General features: G+C 41.9%; 3 pseudogenes; 1 reads left to right on the top strand and 2 right to left on the bottom strand.

Moving 5' to 3' along the window:
• Positions 1–2,977: 2,977 nt before the first annotated feature.
• On the bottom strand, positions 2,978–4,765 carry LOC123806718 (annotated as a pseudogene).
• A 250-nt stretch (positions 4,766–5,015) lies between these two features.
• On the top strand, positions 5,016–12,869 carry LOC123806717 (annotated as a pseudogene).
• LOC123806694 lies at positions 8,047–10,600 on the bottom strand (annotated as a pseudogene).
• Positions 12,870–15,825: the final 2,956 nt, after the last annotated feature.

The raw sequence follows: 15,825 nt of genomic DNA, 5'->3' as shown, positions 1-15,825 counted from the left end.
ATGTGTGAATAATGACAACTTCACTGTACTAGTCAGTGGTGGCAGTGGACACCATTGTGTGAGCATGTGCACTGTATTGCAGTTGCATTCAAAATGACTGAGCAACAAATCTGCATCAAATTTTGCATTAAGCTTGAACATTCTTCCACAGAAACTATTCAGATGATTCAGAAGGCTGCAGCTATGGGCAACTGGTGATTGGCAGCTTCATCACAACATTTGATATTATCAGTGCTTTTAATTTTAGTCATCGAGTAAGGAGGTAGTAGTATCTCATTGTGGTTTTAATTGCATTTCCTTTATGACTAAAAATGTGGAGCAACTTTACATGTGCATTTTGGTATTCCATATATTGCCTTTTGTAAAATTTCCATTTATATATTTTGTTCATTTAAACTATATTATTTGTCTTTTTTATTGTTACAAGAGTTCTTATATATTCTGTATATAAGTCCAGTGTGTCAGATATATGTACTTTGAATATTTTCTTCTAGGAGATTTATAGTGTGGTTTTTATGTTTAGATTTATGATCCATTTCAAATTAATTTTTGTGAATAGTGAGATAAAGGAACAAAGTTCACTTTTCCCCATGTGGATATTCAGTTGGTGTATCATCAGTTGTTACTGAACATAAATTGACCACATATGGATAGGTGTTTTTTTTATACTCTGTTTTGTTCCGTTGATCCATATGTCTATTTTTATGCCAGTAACACTCTGTTTTGATTATTGCAGCATTATTTTCTTGAAATCAGGCAATGTGGGTCCTTTGTTCTTCTTTTTCAGAATTATTTGGCTATTCTAAGTTACTTACATTACCATATATATTTTATTTACCATATATATTTTAGAATCAGCCTGTCAATTTTTACAGTTATTTCTCCTGGGATTGTGAATGATATTATGAAGAATCTATAGACTAATTTGATGAGAATTGACAACTGTTCAATAGTGAGTCCCTTGGCCATGCATATAAGTTATATATCTCTATTTATTTACGTCTTTATTTTTTATCAGCAATATTTTATGGTTTTCAGTGAAAGGCCTTGCACCAATTTAAGAAAATTGTGTCCCTAAGTATTTAATATTTTTTCATTCTATTATAAATGATATTTTTTACTTCAAATTCTAATTGCTTATTTCTAGAATATAGAAATAAATTGATTTTTTTTGCATCAATCAACCTTTAATGTCCAAAAGAGGCATGAATGCAGTGCACAGGAGATGTGGTGGGGTCTCAGCCCCAGCACCAGAAATGAGGGAGAGATGAATACACACCAGACATTTCCAACTGTCCACATAAGTCTGGGAGGGCTGGGGAAACAGATTTGGACATTCATAAAAGGGTTTGGTACAGGAAACTCACTCATCATTCCAGTCCCCATCCTCCCCTGTCAGCATCAGAAAGAAAGCTCAGCACACGCTAAAATCTTTGGGTGGGAACATTTTCCTGCCTCCCCACCAGCTCCAAGGATGGAGTTGAAAAAAAGAATGAGCCTGGTCCCACCCCTCCCCTCCCCAGAGTCAACCATATACAAGTTTTATTTTAAATGCAATTTACAAGAATCAACAGCTCAATTAGCAATGACTCCCCTCACCCATCACCACCCCATACCTATTTGATCAACAGACAAGATTTGCCCAGCACTCTCCTTGGAATCCCCTACTAGTGGTCCTGCTCCATCTCCTAATACCAGGTTTCATCACTGCAAGACTTCCTCCTAAGCCCCTCACAGCCCTGTATCACTTCCATCCTTATCATCCACAAGGTCACTTTCCCTCTCTAGTGAGAGCTAACTCCAGAGCAGATGGCAGGCAGAATAATCATCTCATTGTGGGCTATTCTCCTAAAACCTTCCTGGGAGCAGACAGCCATAGGTTATACAGAGTGTCTGGGTGAGATGGCTGAGGGGGGGAGGGCGGCACCTGTCTTTAGCCACAAATGTTTTTTAACATAAAGGCCCATTTAGTACTAATTGTGCACCCATTCTACCCATATACCCTAGAGATTCCATACCATTCTGCCCTTCCCTCCCCGCCCCCTAAACCAAGACACACACACACATACACACAGATACATAGAGAACAATCAGAGAGACATTGATTTGGTTTGATTGCTAAGACTTACCTAAGGAACTACAGTCACCAGATATTCTCTCCTCAGCCAACTAACAGAAGCTGCTCTAAGAGAATTCCAGAGGAATGAGAAAACCAAGGACTAAGCAGGGAGCAGACATAGAGAAGAAAGAATAATGAAGCTAACCTTACCTCCAACATCCTCCTAGCACAAACTCTGGCAGGAAGAATAAAAGATAATCCACAAAAACATAGCCATTACTTTGAAACTCTTCTGACAAAGACAGCAAGATAAATCTGCTCCCCACTCCCACACACCCTAGACAAACACGCCTCAGGGCCCCTTAAAGAATCCACCCCTCCAACCCCACCCTTTACCCCAAGCCCTGGCATCACAGTTCAGTGGAATAGTCTCCCTGGTACTAGGTCAATCCCCCTGCCCTCCTTGTGGATCTTAACGCTGTCCCCCTGCAACCTTCCTGGCCCTTCCAAAGCAGAAGAGGCAGCTGCACAGTTTTAGATCCACTTCCAGAAACTGATTTTTTTTTTCTCAGCCTTTCTGGTCTTACTGGCTTTTTTTTTAATGTCTTATTTTATATAGAGAAAGAAAAAGAAAAGGGAAGGGTGGGAGAGATTTCCTAGTGCAATACAACCAAAAACATTTTTTTAAGTTTTGGAAAATAAATGTAAAGCAGCCTTCTTCCCCAGGCAACTAAAAAAAAAAAAAAAGAAGTTTGGTTTTGTTTACTGCGACATACACATGAAATCGAGTATACAGTCCATGTAGTAGCACAGCCATTGGTGAGGACAACCTGATGCTGGCCCCAGTGCAAAATAGTCCCAGCAACGTAATCTGCTTGCCACCTCTGCCCCCGCCACTGACACCTTCCCTGCAGTCACCTAGCCTGACTTGAGGAGGAGGACTGCAACTTGACCCAAGTTAAAACAGATGAAGTGCTTTGTCTTGTGTGTAATGTAGCTGCCAAAATTTCGGCGCACGATATAGTGCCAGGTAGGGTTGTATTTCTTGTCAAATTCCTTCTTGATGTAGGCAGCAATGTCCTTCTCTCTATGTTGTACTTCTCCATAGCCTGCGTGGCGCAGTTTACGGCACCCTGTTGCATGTCCTCAGACATGTCTGCCTTATTGATCACTGCCTTACGGTCAGACGTTGTGACACTTTACGCAGGCGAGTACGCACTGAGGTGGAGGGACGGGTAGGCGGGGAGCAGCAATGGCCCGAGGCATGATGCGGGCAGGGGCGCTGTCCCCTGGGCTATTCCTGCAGCAGCCACCACTGCGGCAGTCTTTGGCTTCCACATCCCGGGCGGAGGCCTTCCACCCTGGAGTTTCCCTGGAAGCTCTCATGCCTACTCTCTCCCGCAGGCCAGGCTGCCTTCTCTGTGCAGACGCCTTGCCTCGCAGCTCTGATCTGCTCCCCTGCCGACAGAAAGAAATTGATTTACTGAGTACTGTCCTTGTTTCCTACCACCTTCTTAGATTCACTTATTATTTGTAGAAGCTTTTGTCTAGATTTTCTATATAAATGAGCATATCATGCCTACTACTAAAGACTGTTTTACTTTTTTTTTCCAATCTGTATGCCCCTTTTCTCTTTCTTTCTTTCTTTCTTTCTCCCTTTCTTCCTTCCTTCCTTCCTTCCTTCCTTCCTTCCTTCCTTCCTTCCTTCCTTCCTTCCTTCCTTCCTTCCTTCCTTCCTTCCTTCCTTTCTTTCTTTCTTTCTTTCTTTCTTTCTTTCTTTCTTTCTTTCTTTCTTTCTTTCTTTCTTTCTTTTCTTCCTCCCTCCCTCCCTCCCTTCCTTCCTTCCTCTCTCTCTCTCTCCTCTCTTTCTTTTCTTCCTTTCCTTTCCTTTTTTTTCTTTTTTTTATCTTATTGTATTGGCTTGGACTTTTAGCAAAATGTTGAAAAAGAGTGGTGAAGGAAGAAATCATTGTTCTGATATTAGGAGTAAAGTATTCAATTAAGTGTGTTAATAGTAGGTTTTTCATATATCAGTTGAAGTACCATTCTGTTCCTAGGTTGCTGACAGTTTTTAATATGGATAGATTTTTATTTTTGTCAAACGCTTTTTCTGCATTTTGTGAGATAATCATATTGTATTTATCCTTTTCTATTAATATAGTGAATTGTATTGATTGGTTTTCTAAAGTTAAACCTTCTATTTCTGGAATAAGCTTCATTTGATGGTGGTGTTTTAATCTTTTTTACATATTGCTGGATTTAATTCTGCTCGAGATCAATTTTTTAATAAAGTTGGGATAGATCACATAGGATTTGATATAACATTAATTCTGTTGAAAGAGAAAGTATGAGATTACAGTCTCTGGTCAGTGCTAAGCCTTTTAAGGTCATGTCTGACACAATGCTGCTCACACCATGGCTTGGGTCCCCACCTCACCACAACCACTAGCAGGGGTATCCAGTCTTTTGGCATCTCTGGGCCACACTGGAAGAAGAAGAGCTGACTTGGGCCACACATTAAATACATTGCAATACATAATCACACAAAAAATCTCATAATGTTTTAAGTAAATTTGTGTTGGGCCACATTCACAGCCAACCCTGGGCTGCATTCCATCTGCAGGCCACAGGTTAGACACCCCCCACAAGACATGTGGATCCTCGGAACCTCTTTAGTGCCAGAGCTTGGGCTGCAAGCAGCTCCATGGAGTGAAACTGAACCTCTGGAATGGATGGACTCTTGCCAAGCAACTTAGCTAATTGGCAGCACCTGTATGATGTTCCTCATTAATATCTACCTGTCAGCATAATCATCACATCATTTCACTCTGGTGGCAGGGACTCAGCTCTGAAATCTGTATAGAAAGATCCTGGATCCCAGTCTTTCAAAAGCTTCAAGACAACCAGAAGTTCCTGGTGGAGAAAGGAGAGGCCAGTGTCTTTTCCCGGGTCATGCATGACCTTGTCATTGGCCGTTGGTAGTATGGACAAGGTCCCCATGGTGAAGGCTACAGCTACCCCTGTCATCATGAATTCTCTGATCCCCAGAACTAAAACTACAGAGCGGGAGAGAACAAGAGAAGAGAAGCAGCCAACTGCAGCCCAGACCACCCCCAGCAGCACCCTGCACTCTTCCTCTAAGCAGGAGCCTAGAGGCTGGTTCTCTTCTGGCTCTTCCACAGCCTTACCTGACCCAAATTTTAGCACCACGGATTCTGGAAGCAGGGATTAAAGACAGAAACTCAGCAGACAAATGGAGCCTCTTTGGACCAAGATCCCTCCAGAAGTCTAATTCAGGAGGTTTTTACCACCCGGTCCTACAGAGGAGCCCCAAAGCCTTCTGTAATGATGCTGATCCATGCACACTTGAATTGGCCACAAGAATGGATGAAGACCCAGCAACCTTTAAGCCACCCAAGATGGACATTCCAGTGACTGAAGTGAAGAAACAGCCACAACAGGCCCATAATCTCAAACACAGTGACAAATGCGTTCATACCCACCAGCTTCTAGAACTTTCTCTTTCAATGACTGTGCATAGAGGGTGTCTTGCACCCACTCCCCAATTGCCCGGGCTCTGACATAGGAAGTTTTGGGTTTACTTTATTTTATTTTATTTATTTATTTTTTAAAGATTTTATTTGTTTACTTTTCGAGAGAGAGGAAGCGGGGAGAAAGAGAGGGAGAGAAACATCACTGTGCAGCTGCCTCTTGCACGCTCCCTACTGGAGGCCTGGCTTGAAACCCAGGCATGTGCCCCGACTGGGAATCAAACCGGAGACATCTCGGTTCCCAGGCCCGTGCTCAATCCACTGAGCCACACCAGCCAGGGTGGGTTTATTTTTTAAACCTCTCAAAATGAGGCTAGAACTGGAGACATAATTGGTTTTTGAGAAACCTTAGTGCAAAGCCTGTCCTTGTGTGGAAGAAGCCATTGTTTTAATTAAAAGTTAGACTAAATAATCTCAGCAGTGATGTGTGGGGGCCTCAACACACCACTTCTTTTTGTGTCACTCAGACTAGACAAGAACTTGATAATTGCTTACTAGGTAGATAATGTTTGTGTTGTTCTTTTACTACAGGCAGTGTGAGCATGGACAAGTCGTGGCAGAGAAGTGCTCATTGACTAGTGTGTGGCCCTCTGGACTGCTGGTGCTGTGTGCTCCAGCCTTATCTGTGAGGGGATCTACTATCTGTTTGAGATCTGGGTGTGAAGAAAAGCCATCCTTGGCTGGGACCCTCATCCTGCATGGGGACTGGGGCCCTTGCTCTCAGGCAGAGCCAGTTGTCACTGTGGTGCCTCCGCGGCATTTCTGCTATGCAGTGCTTCTCTTTCATGTGTCAGCAAACACAAGTGCTGCATATCCTTTGTTGAATTTTAAAGTGAGATTAAGTTAACTACAATTTGGTGGAAAAGATTTTTCTAAGAGAATTTTTTCTAAGAGAAAAAGTTCAGCCTACAGCTTTGGTATAAATGGGTGTTAAGCTTTTTTAAAGATGGTGGTAACTATACGCAGATTGTAATCTGGATGTTCATGTGAAACAAGTGTCACCAGGACCTGCAGCTTTTTCTAAGAGGTGGGAGGATGAAAAGCTTTCCATCTGCAATCACTTCCTCCCAGGTGAGCTTCATACCTATATAAACACAGAGCTCACTGAGGAAAGGAACCAGGGAAAGCACCTGTTTATTTCTCCTCGCTGTGGACATGTTTGGTTATTGTCCTGAACACTTTCTCAAATCCCTGCTGTTCTCACTTTGGAAGGATCTGCCTGCATCACCAGTTGGGCTGACCTTTCCATAGAGACCCTAGAGTCTCAAATGATGAGAACAATTAATTTATCCATGTCTTTTTGTTATGTTTGTATCCCCTACCTGTTTTGACAATAAAAATCTGTACTGCTAAAAAATAAGATAGTGAGTTGCAAGGTATAAAGCATAGCAGGCATTTCTCTAAAACTAAAAGTATGATGGTAGCCATCAAATACAATAGGTGATGTGTTTTATTGCCATAGTATTAACTGACACTAAACTAAAGCTTTCTGTTTAAAAAAAATGTCTTGAGAATGTGGGAAAATTCATGGTGAATATAATTTCATAAGAATTTTCTTTATTTTTTTGTTGATGTCACTTTATAATCTTACTAGTGAGCTACAGAAAGCTTTACAAATGGACTTTTATTACTCTACCTGCCCTGAGAGCTGACAACCACAATAACCTAGCTGTTTTATGTGGGCTCTGCACATATCAAGGCATTTCTTCCCAATAGAATTTAAGTAATATAAACAAAAAAGGGGTATAAAGGAGTGAAAATGTGCAGAGTAAAGTCCTTATGAGTAAATCAGTTTTAAGTAGTGATCCAAGGGTTATGCTTGTGATGCCACTGAGAATATATTCCACATTGTATTAATTATCTGAGGCTATAAGTATAAAGTGATCTTTAGGATTGTCATTAGATTTGTCACAGTGGAATCTCCCTCTCTGATGAAAGGCGAAATTCTAACCAGAGCATCCAGGGTAAATGTGTTTGGAACACCTAAAAACATACAACAAAAAAATCCCTTAGATTTACACCACAGTGTATATACTCTCCTTTTGAGAGTACCATAGTCCTTTCCCAAGAAACTATAGATTCTTCTAGTGTCTTATGCTGTGTCCACTTACAGAAAGGGATAACCATTCCAAAAATTAATCTGGAAGGCATCTTGCAATAAAAAATCAGCATGAATACATCATTCCTTTAGATATGAGACTTGGGAGTTCTGCTCTTGGTTGAGGATTTCTTAGAAGCAAAATCTGCACACTGCTCAGTGTCTGTACATTGTAGGGGCTCTAGAAATAATCTTTTGAAAAATGTACAGACATTTCAATGAAAGAATGTGTTTGCTAATGTTTTTTTACTGCAGAAAATAAACACCTTTGTTACTTGAGCATTTTTTTTAATTCTAATTTTTTTAACTTGAGCTGTAAAGAGAGGAGGGAAAAAGATTTATTTGCCTTCCTGGGCCTTAATTTTCCTCAGATAGAACTCCAGCTTCTTGTCTTCTAGCACACAGCCATCTGCTGGGCCCCACTGGCCTGGTCTTGAAGTGATGTATACAAGAAGCTTGCCCTGATAGAACTGCTCCTCTAGAAGACTGCTGATTTTTGCATTCTTTTTCCTTTATCATATTTCTTCTGAATTTTCTTTGATTATTTTTTGTTTAAAATCTCTTCCTCTTCAGGAGTTAGGTTGGCCCCCTTCTTGTGGCCCCAGGGGCAATGCTGTGCTGTTAAGGGGCATGTATGAGATCCTGGCCACCTAATTTGGAGGTTTAGATGCACAGACAATAAAAACCCCAAGTCAAAGATGAATAGTTAAGCACTTTATTAAGGAAGAGCAAAGAGAAAAGCAGGAATCAAGAGCATACATCACCAGACAGAAAGTCACCAACACCCTAACACAGATGCTGGGGAATCCTGGAGGCAGCATTCGGGGTCTGTCTGGGGACAGTTCTGGATGACACATCCTTCCCTTGGGTGAGATTCCAGTCTCACTTTGGGGACTATGGTTAATTATGTTTTAGACAAAAGTGGTTACATGCCAAGGGGCCTTGTGTGATTTTGACTAATCGTACCCTTTAGGAGAAGGGCCAGTTCTCCCAAGCGAACAGCTAAAGATTAAAAGGTACTGTTACAGAAACAGGGCCAAGGGGGGTATGATATACTATTACTGAAAGGACCCCCCACTAGGTTCGCTTGTCCCCTGCCAGAGGAAAGAGATTTGTGGAAAGGAAAGGAAATGTTTATTTAAAGCTATACAGACTTAAAGTAGTGACCTAATGTCTTCATTAAAATATCAAAGTCCTTTAGGATACCCACAGATGCACACAGTGCTTCCTTCTCCCCCTGCCCTAATCTGGGGTACTGTATCTCAGGAAAAGAAGCAGAAGTCTGTGATTCAGGTTCCCAGCACCATCAGCTGTGTTGCCATCCAGGCAGGATCTCCAATTAATCCAAAGTCATGTGGCATCTTCTCATGGCCCACCAAAAAAAGTCCTTGCACCCTTTTTCCAGGCAAAGTCTCTCCTGCTTCCTAGGCCATGTGGCCAAAGGGAGCATCCCAAAGCCTCATGGTCCTCTTCTACCAAAGCTGTGGGGGTCCCCACTCTGGCCAAAACTGTGTGGTTCTCTCTCAGCAAAGCTGTGGGTATCCCCACCCTGGCCAAAGTGGGGTGGTTCTATCTACTGCCACAGCCGTGTGGTCCTCCCCTCAATGGCTGCCATGTCTGGGTTTAAATCCTCGTGCCAGTCTTCCTCTGTACCCCCATTTCCGACTCCTCCTACAATCAGTTACACCTGCCAGCATTCCTGTGTTATTCCAGGTTTACTGGGCTGCCATTGTGAGTCTGAGCAGGTGTGGCCCCATGTCATGGAGCCAATCTTCTCCAGGCACTCATGCAGGTGCTGTGACCAAGGGGACCTGCCCCCCAGTTATATCTTGGGTGGAAGTCACTTCCATCCATCCCCCTGGCTCAAAGCATGGCTACAGCTATTTAACATATCTATGCAACCATTTAAAGGTTATAGAGATGTTAAATGACCATGCCAGAGGTTAGCTGCAAAGCTGTTGTACAAAACAGCTCTGCATGTTCCTGCTCCATGTGTCCCTTCCTCCAACTCACACCTGTGGGGGGAAGGGGTGAGGACATCCTATATATCTGTCTAATATCTCCTGGACACCTTGAGTTCTAGACCCCATTCCAAATCTCTATTTGGGGCCCCTCTCTTGGCTGCTCCCTGTTTCAGTACTAATCTCCTGGTGAGAAGGGCCAGTTCTCCCTGGGAGACAGCACTATATTTTACTTTTCCAATAAAGGTCACAGCTCAGGCATAATTGGGGAGGATTCTCAAAGTCCCTTCAAGTGCATAGTGGGATTCGTACCACTGCTGGTATGGTGTGCTGTCAGTGAGCACAGTGTCAGTGGTTCTTTACTAGGGTCTTGGTACAGACCAGCTCTTTGTTGGATGCATTGTAGACAATATCAATAGTCCTTGTTTTGCGTGTACAACACTCTGAGCCCCAGGAGAAGTTGCCCACATCCCATCTCAAGGCTTGGTACTTCTTGTTGCCTCTTCGCACATGAACTGTGTTTATGCGGCAAGGACCAATCTCAGTGTTGGCAGCAGGGCACCCAGTGCATATTTTTGCCTCTTGTGGTAGGGCTTCCTCTTACCTTTGGTCTGTGGCACTTGTGCCACTTGTCTGGAGAGGTGCTCATGGCTTGGCACTGGCTGGAAAGAGAGAACACAAAGAGTTATGTTTGCTAATATGACCATGAGTTTTGGTGTCAGAACTACCTTTATTCCATAACTATAGATACAGTCCAGTTCCTGGGTTATAGATTTTTACTACCTGAGAACATTAACTCTTTATTGATAAAATATTCAGAGAATGAGGATAAGGGGAGTTTGATGCACAGCTTTAACCTTACAGGGATGTCTATATAGATCAGTGGTTTTCTAACACTGGTCTGTGTTCTGTGGAAAAACAGCATCAGCATTACTTGAAAACTAGAAAAGCAAATTGTCAGGCCTCACCTTGTAACAGGGTGCAGCCAGGCCCCCCCCCCCCTCACAAAGAGGGATTTGTAATAGGGTCTAGAACTTGGGGTGTCCAGGAAATATTAAAAATATGTAAATGTCCTCACCCCTACAAGTCTGAACTGGGGAATGGGACACATGGAGCAGGGCCATTGAGAGTTATTTTGCATATCAACAGTTTTGCAAATAGCCACAAGAATGGTCATTTAAAATATCTATAACTTTTGACTGGTTTCATAGATATATTAAATAGCTGTGGCCTTGCTTTGAGCTAGGGAGCTGGGAGTGACTTTGACACAGGACCTGACTGGGAGGCAGCTCCCCTTGGTTACAGCACCTGCATGAGAGCCTAGAGAAGATTGGCTCCACGCCATGGGGCCACACCTGCCCGGACTCACTATGGCAGCTCAGAAAAGCTGGAAAAATATGGGAATTCTGGCAGGTATAGGCGATTGTGGGAGGAGTCAGAAATGGGGATGCAGAGGAAGATGCCCTCTGGGATTTAAACCCAGGTGCAGCTGCCATTTTGTGGGGACCATGAAGTTTTGGCATGATCAGAACCATGTGGTCTTGAGGTTGGGGGAACCATGCAGTTTTGGGGCTTCTCTGCCACACAGCTTAGGAAGCCAGAAAGCAAGATGTAGCAGCAATGCAGAGCTCTCTCTTTTGCAGTTTGGAAGAGTGCAGCAGAGACACTGCGGGAAGGAAAGGGGTGAAATGACTTTTTACTGGCAGGCCAGGAAAAGGTGTCATGAGGGTTTGGATTGAGAACTGGAGATCCTGGTGACACAGCTGATGGTGCTGGGAACACTGCCAGCCAAGTGCAGATTACTGGGAAGAACCAGGCAGAGCCACAGTCTTCTATTTCTTTTCCTGAGATACGGTACCCCTGGCTGGGCAAAGGGGGGAAGGAAGGACTGTGGGTGTTTTAAGTGACTTCATGATTTTAACGAAGACATTAAGTCATTACTCTAAGTCTGTATAACTTTTGAGTAAATAGTTCCCTCCCTTTTCACCAAACTCTGGCACCGACAGCCATAATTCCCTGGTGGAGGGCAAGATGAACCTAGTACAGGGGGACCCTGGGAGAGGGAGGGTCCATTCGGTAACAGTGCCTTATCCCCCTTCCCCTTGGGTTCATTCTGTAACAACCTTAGACCCATTAAATTATAGACTCTGGAAGGGGAACCAATCATTGGTATTTTAACCATCCCTCCAGGTAAGAGATGCTTGGATCTTGAACCCTTGGTAAGGGTTCAAGAACACTAGTATATTTTATACTGAAGGCTTGGCCCTATCCTAGATCCATTAAATCAGAATTTCTGAGAATTGAGGTCTGGGTGGTAATGTTTGTTAAGTATTCCCCAAGTGAGTTTAATATTCAATCAGGGATAAGAACCACTGGTTTTATTTTGTTTGGTTTTGGTATTACTTTTGTATTTTTACTTTTTATTGAAGAAAAACTTACATACAGAAAAGTACATAAGCCATAATCTTGGTAAATTGTCACAAGGTAAATGTAACCATGTCCCCAATACCTAGGCCAAGGCAGAGACCCTTACCTGCACTTCTGAGGTCCCCTTGAGTCCCCTCCTAATCACTTCCTTTGCCTACATCCTCTCATGTGCCCATCATTCCAACTTCTCACACTATTGATTGTTGTAGGATGTTAATTTTTTTAAGTGTGATCTGTATCACTGACAGCAGAATCATCTGACATTTTTTATTAAAATACAGATTCCTGCCTCCTCTCCCTGAGGTTTTTCTGGCAGAGTCTTTAACGACAGGAGTGTGAATTTTTAACAAATTCTACACTTGCTCTTTGCACTAAAATTGAAAATAGTTAAAACAATCATTGCTATCACTTATTGAGAATCTTCTATGTGACAATACTATTCTAAGTGTTATTCATATATTTCCCTAATTTAATCCTTATGTCAATACTCTGTGGTAGATATTATTATCATTTTTATATTTCAGATAATTAAACTGAGGCTCACTGAGGTTAAAGGACTTGCCCAAAATTATACAGCTGGTGAGAACTAGATTTAGTCTCCAGAGTCTGTAGGAACTACCACTATCTTATTCTAATTTATTTTGAATTGAGCTGGAATTAGGAAGTATTTCAAATTTCTTTAAGGACTGTCCTTGCTTACTTTCACTTCTTTTGGTGTTATTTCATTTTTCACAGATTGTCCCAAACTCTTATGTGAGGAAAAAATCATTTGAGAAAATAAATTATTGTTAAAGTTTTGGTGACTTAATGTACTACCCTCTATTTAGTGCAAAAAAAATGAAATTTGAATGGAGAAATTTCAGGTATTAGGAGATGGGTCATCTCAGGTGGAAATGGGTGTGTTTAGGCTTGGGGGCATGTTAGAATTCACAGTCTACAAGGTCTGTCCAGAAAAAGTCCAGTCATGGTTAATATAATGAGAACAGTTTGCAAAACATCCTTGTAACGTGGCAGCCAAGGAGAGTGGACTGGAATGCACATGTGTGAATAATGATGACCTCATTGTACTAGTCAATGGAGGTGGTAGACACCCTTGAGTGAGCATATCTACTGTATGGCCGTCACATTCAAAATGAGCAAGTAAAGCAATGAATCTGCTTCAAATTTTGTGTGAAGCTTGAACATTCTTTCATGAAAACTATTTGTATGATTTAGAAGGTCACAACTATGGATGACTGGTGATTGGCAGCTCCATCACGACAATGCGACTGCTCATGCTTTAGGTCTTGTACAGAGTTTTTGGTGAAACATCAAATCACCCAGGTGACTCAGCCCCTCTACAGCTCAGATTTGGTGCCTTGTGACTTCTGGCTTTTCCCAAAACTAAAGTCACCTTTGAAAGGGAAAAGCTTTCAGACTGTTGATGAGATTCAGGAAAATTCGATGAGGCCACTGATGGCAATTGGGAGGACTGTGTGAGGTTCCAAGGTGGCCTCTTTGAAGGGAACTGAGGCATCCTTGACCTATGTACAATGTTTCTTGTGTCTTGTATCTTTGTCAATAAATGTCTCTGTTTTTAAACATTAAATGGCTGGATACTTTCTGGACAGACCTCGTATTTCTTGTAAATGAGCGATTATACAGTACACCTGAAGAGAATGTCTATTAGGTAGAAATTACATTCTTACTTGTATTGGAATTTTATTAATCCTCACTAAAGGATATGTTTATTGATTTTAGAGAGAGAAGAAGAAAGAGAGGGAGAGAAACATAAATGTGAGAGAGAAACATCTATCAGTTGCCTCCTATACATGCCCTGACCAGGGATTGTGCCCCTACTGTGGATCCAACCTGCAACCTAGGTATGCTCCCTGACTGGGAACCAAACCCACAACTTTGGTATATGCCCTGACCCAGGATTGTACCCACAACCTTTTAGTGTATGGGAAGATGCTCCAACCTCCTGAACCACCTGGACTGAGCCACCAGCCAGGGCTTATTTGTATTGAAATATATAAAACATTATAGCAGTTGAAACTCTTAGTTTCATCTTTTTAGAACTTTAGAACAGAGGTTGGCAAATTACATACCCTAGGGCCAGATCCAGCTCTGACTGGTTTTTACATTTTTAAATGCAAATTTAAAAAGATTGTTAGCCTTTCTAGTAGAACAATTGCCTAAGAGTTAAGGATATTGCTTCTCAGCTCATAAAGCTTAAAATGTTTACTGTTTCTACTTTTGAAGAGTTTACTGACCCCTGGTTTGGAAGAGAATTCTGACATTGCAATTTATACTGAAGAAAAGGATTATACTCATATTATTAAAATGCATAAATTCTTGATATGTGTTTGTTGGATGGGTATCATTGTGTTTGTGGTGTGTGTATGAGTAAGCAAAGGTCTGGGATCCTGTGCTTGTTTGTGTTTGTCTGTAACCCAGTAGGGCAGCCCCCTGGCTATGGTGATGTCCTGTTTATTGACCAGCCGCTTATATGCTTGAGCGTAGCTGCCCTTAGGTGGTTAGGCAGTTAGGTTATCCTCTTCCCATGCATATCTGTATTTTCAAGGGTCTATTTATTTCTGTCCTAAGAAATCAATAAGTATTTGATAACTACTCTTATAAAGCACAGCCCAAGATTTGATTGTAATCTCTAAGACGAAGTTGGAATTTAGGAGAAATGACCTCTTGGAGTCTGCTTAAACTCCCCACATTGCTGATTGCCTTCACAGTGTCAGGCTGGTCTCTAAGTGTTTTACACTATTTTATTTAATTTTCCCAATTTCTCTGTGAGGTATAATTAGCTTTGCTTTACAGATGAAGTAATGAGAGTCACAGAGACTTTTCTTTGGACCATGTCTAATCCTTAAAGTGAGTTGGAGGAATGAGGGACCCAAACATGTGTAGCCAGAAATACAGAGGAAATTTCCATATTGAATAATAAGTCAAGAGAGCATTATTATCCAAAGTAAAGTTTATCTATAAATAGGAAATCTCTCTATTTTTTAATAGAATATGTAAGCATATGAAAAAACTTTCTTTATCCACAGCAGGAATTCAGAGCAGATGTGCACATTTGCTGTTTGCTGCTCAGTTTTCAGTTTGTTCTGCAGGCTGTGGTGACGTGACAGCTCTATACCTATAGGTGGAATAAGAATCTCCCCAAAAGCCTGAATTCTCCATGGCAACAACATGGGATTTAGGATTTGGGGCTAGAGGCTTTCTTCCATTCCCAATCCTTTCTGGCTACTCAGTGATTCTCAAAATGCATTTAACAAGGGACAAAGCCTTTGAGTCACTAATTCAAGAAACATTTCCTAGCAGCCACTCCTCAAGACTCTTAAACCAATAAGTACGTCTTATCATAATGTATAGACAAGGACTGTGGGCTGTATTTCTATGTTCCTAGCATCCAGCACAGGGTCAGGCCTAAAATAAGTTGATTATTAAATATGTTTTTTTATTTTGTTTTATTTTTTATTGATTATGCTATTACAGTTATTGACAGATCTAGGCAGGCCTAGGAGGAATGGAAAATCACCAGATGAGAAAATGGCACAGTGGGAAACTGTACCGTGGAAAGCTGCCCGCTGACCCTACCCAGGACAAACAGATGCTCGGCTAAGATTGGGGTCTGGGGTCGGCCTACCCAGCATAACAGGATGCAGCTTTTACTTGAAGCTGACAAGATGTATCAAGAACAATAGTTAGCAGAAATCGCACCCAGCAAAG

The sequence above is a fragment of the Phyllostomus hastatus genome, unplaced genomic scaffold (assembly GCF_019186645.2).
Source record: "Phyllostomus hastatus isolate PE091 unplaced genomic scaffold, TTU_PhHast_1.1 phas_scaffold_39, whole genome shotgun sequence".
NCBI lineage: Eukaryota > Metazoa > Chordata > Mammalia > Chiroptera > Phyllostomidae > Phyllostomus > Phyllostomus hastatus.
The sequence above is the reverse complement of the archived record's forward strand: the minus strand, read 5'-3'. Positions and strand labels throughout refer to the sequence as shown.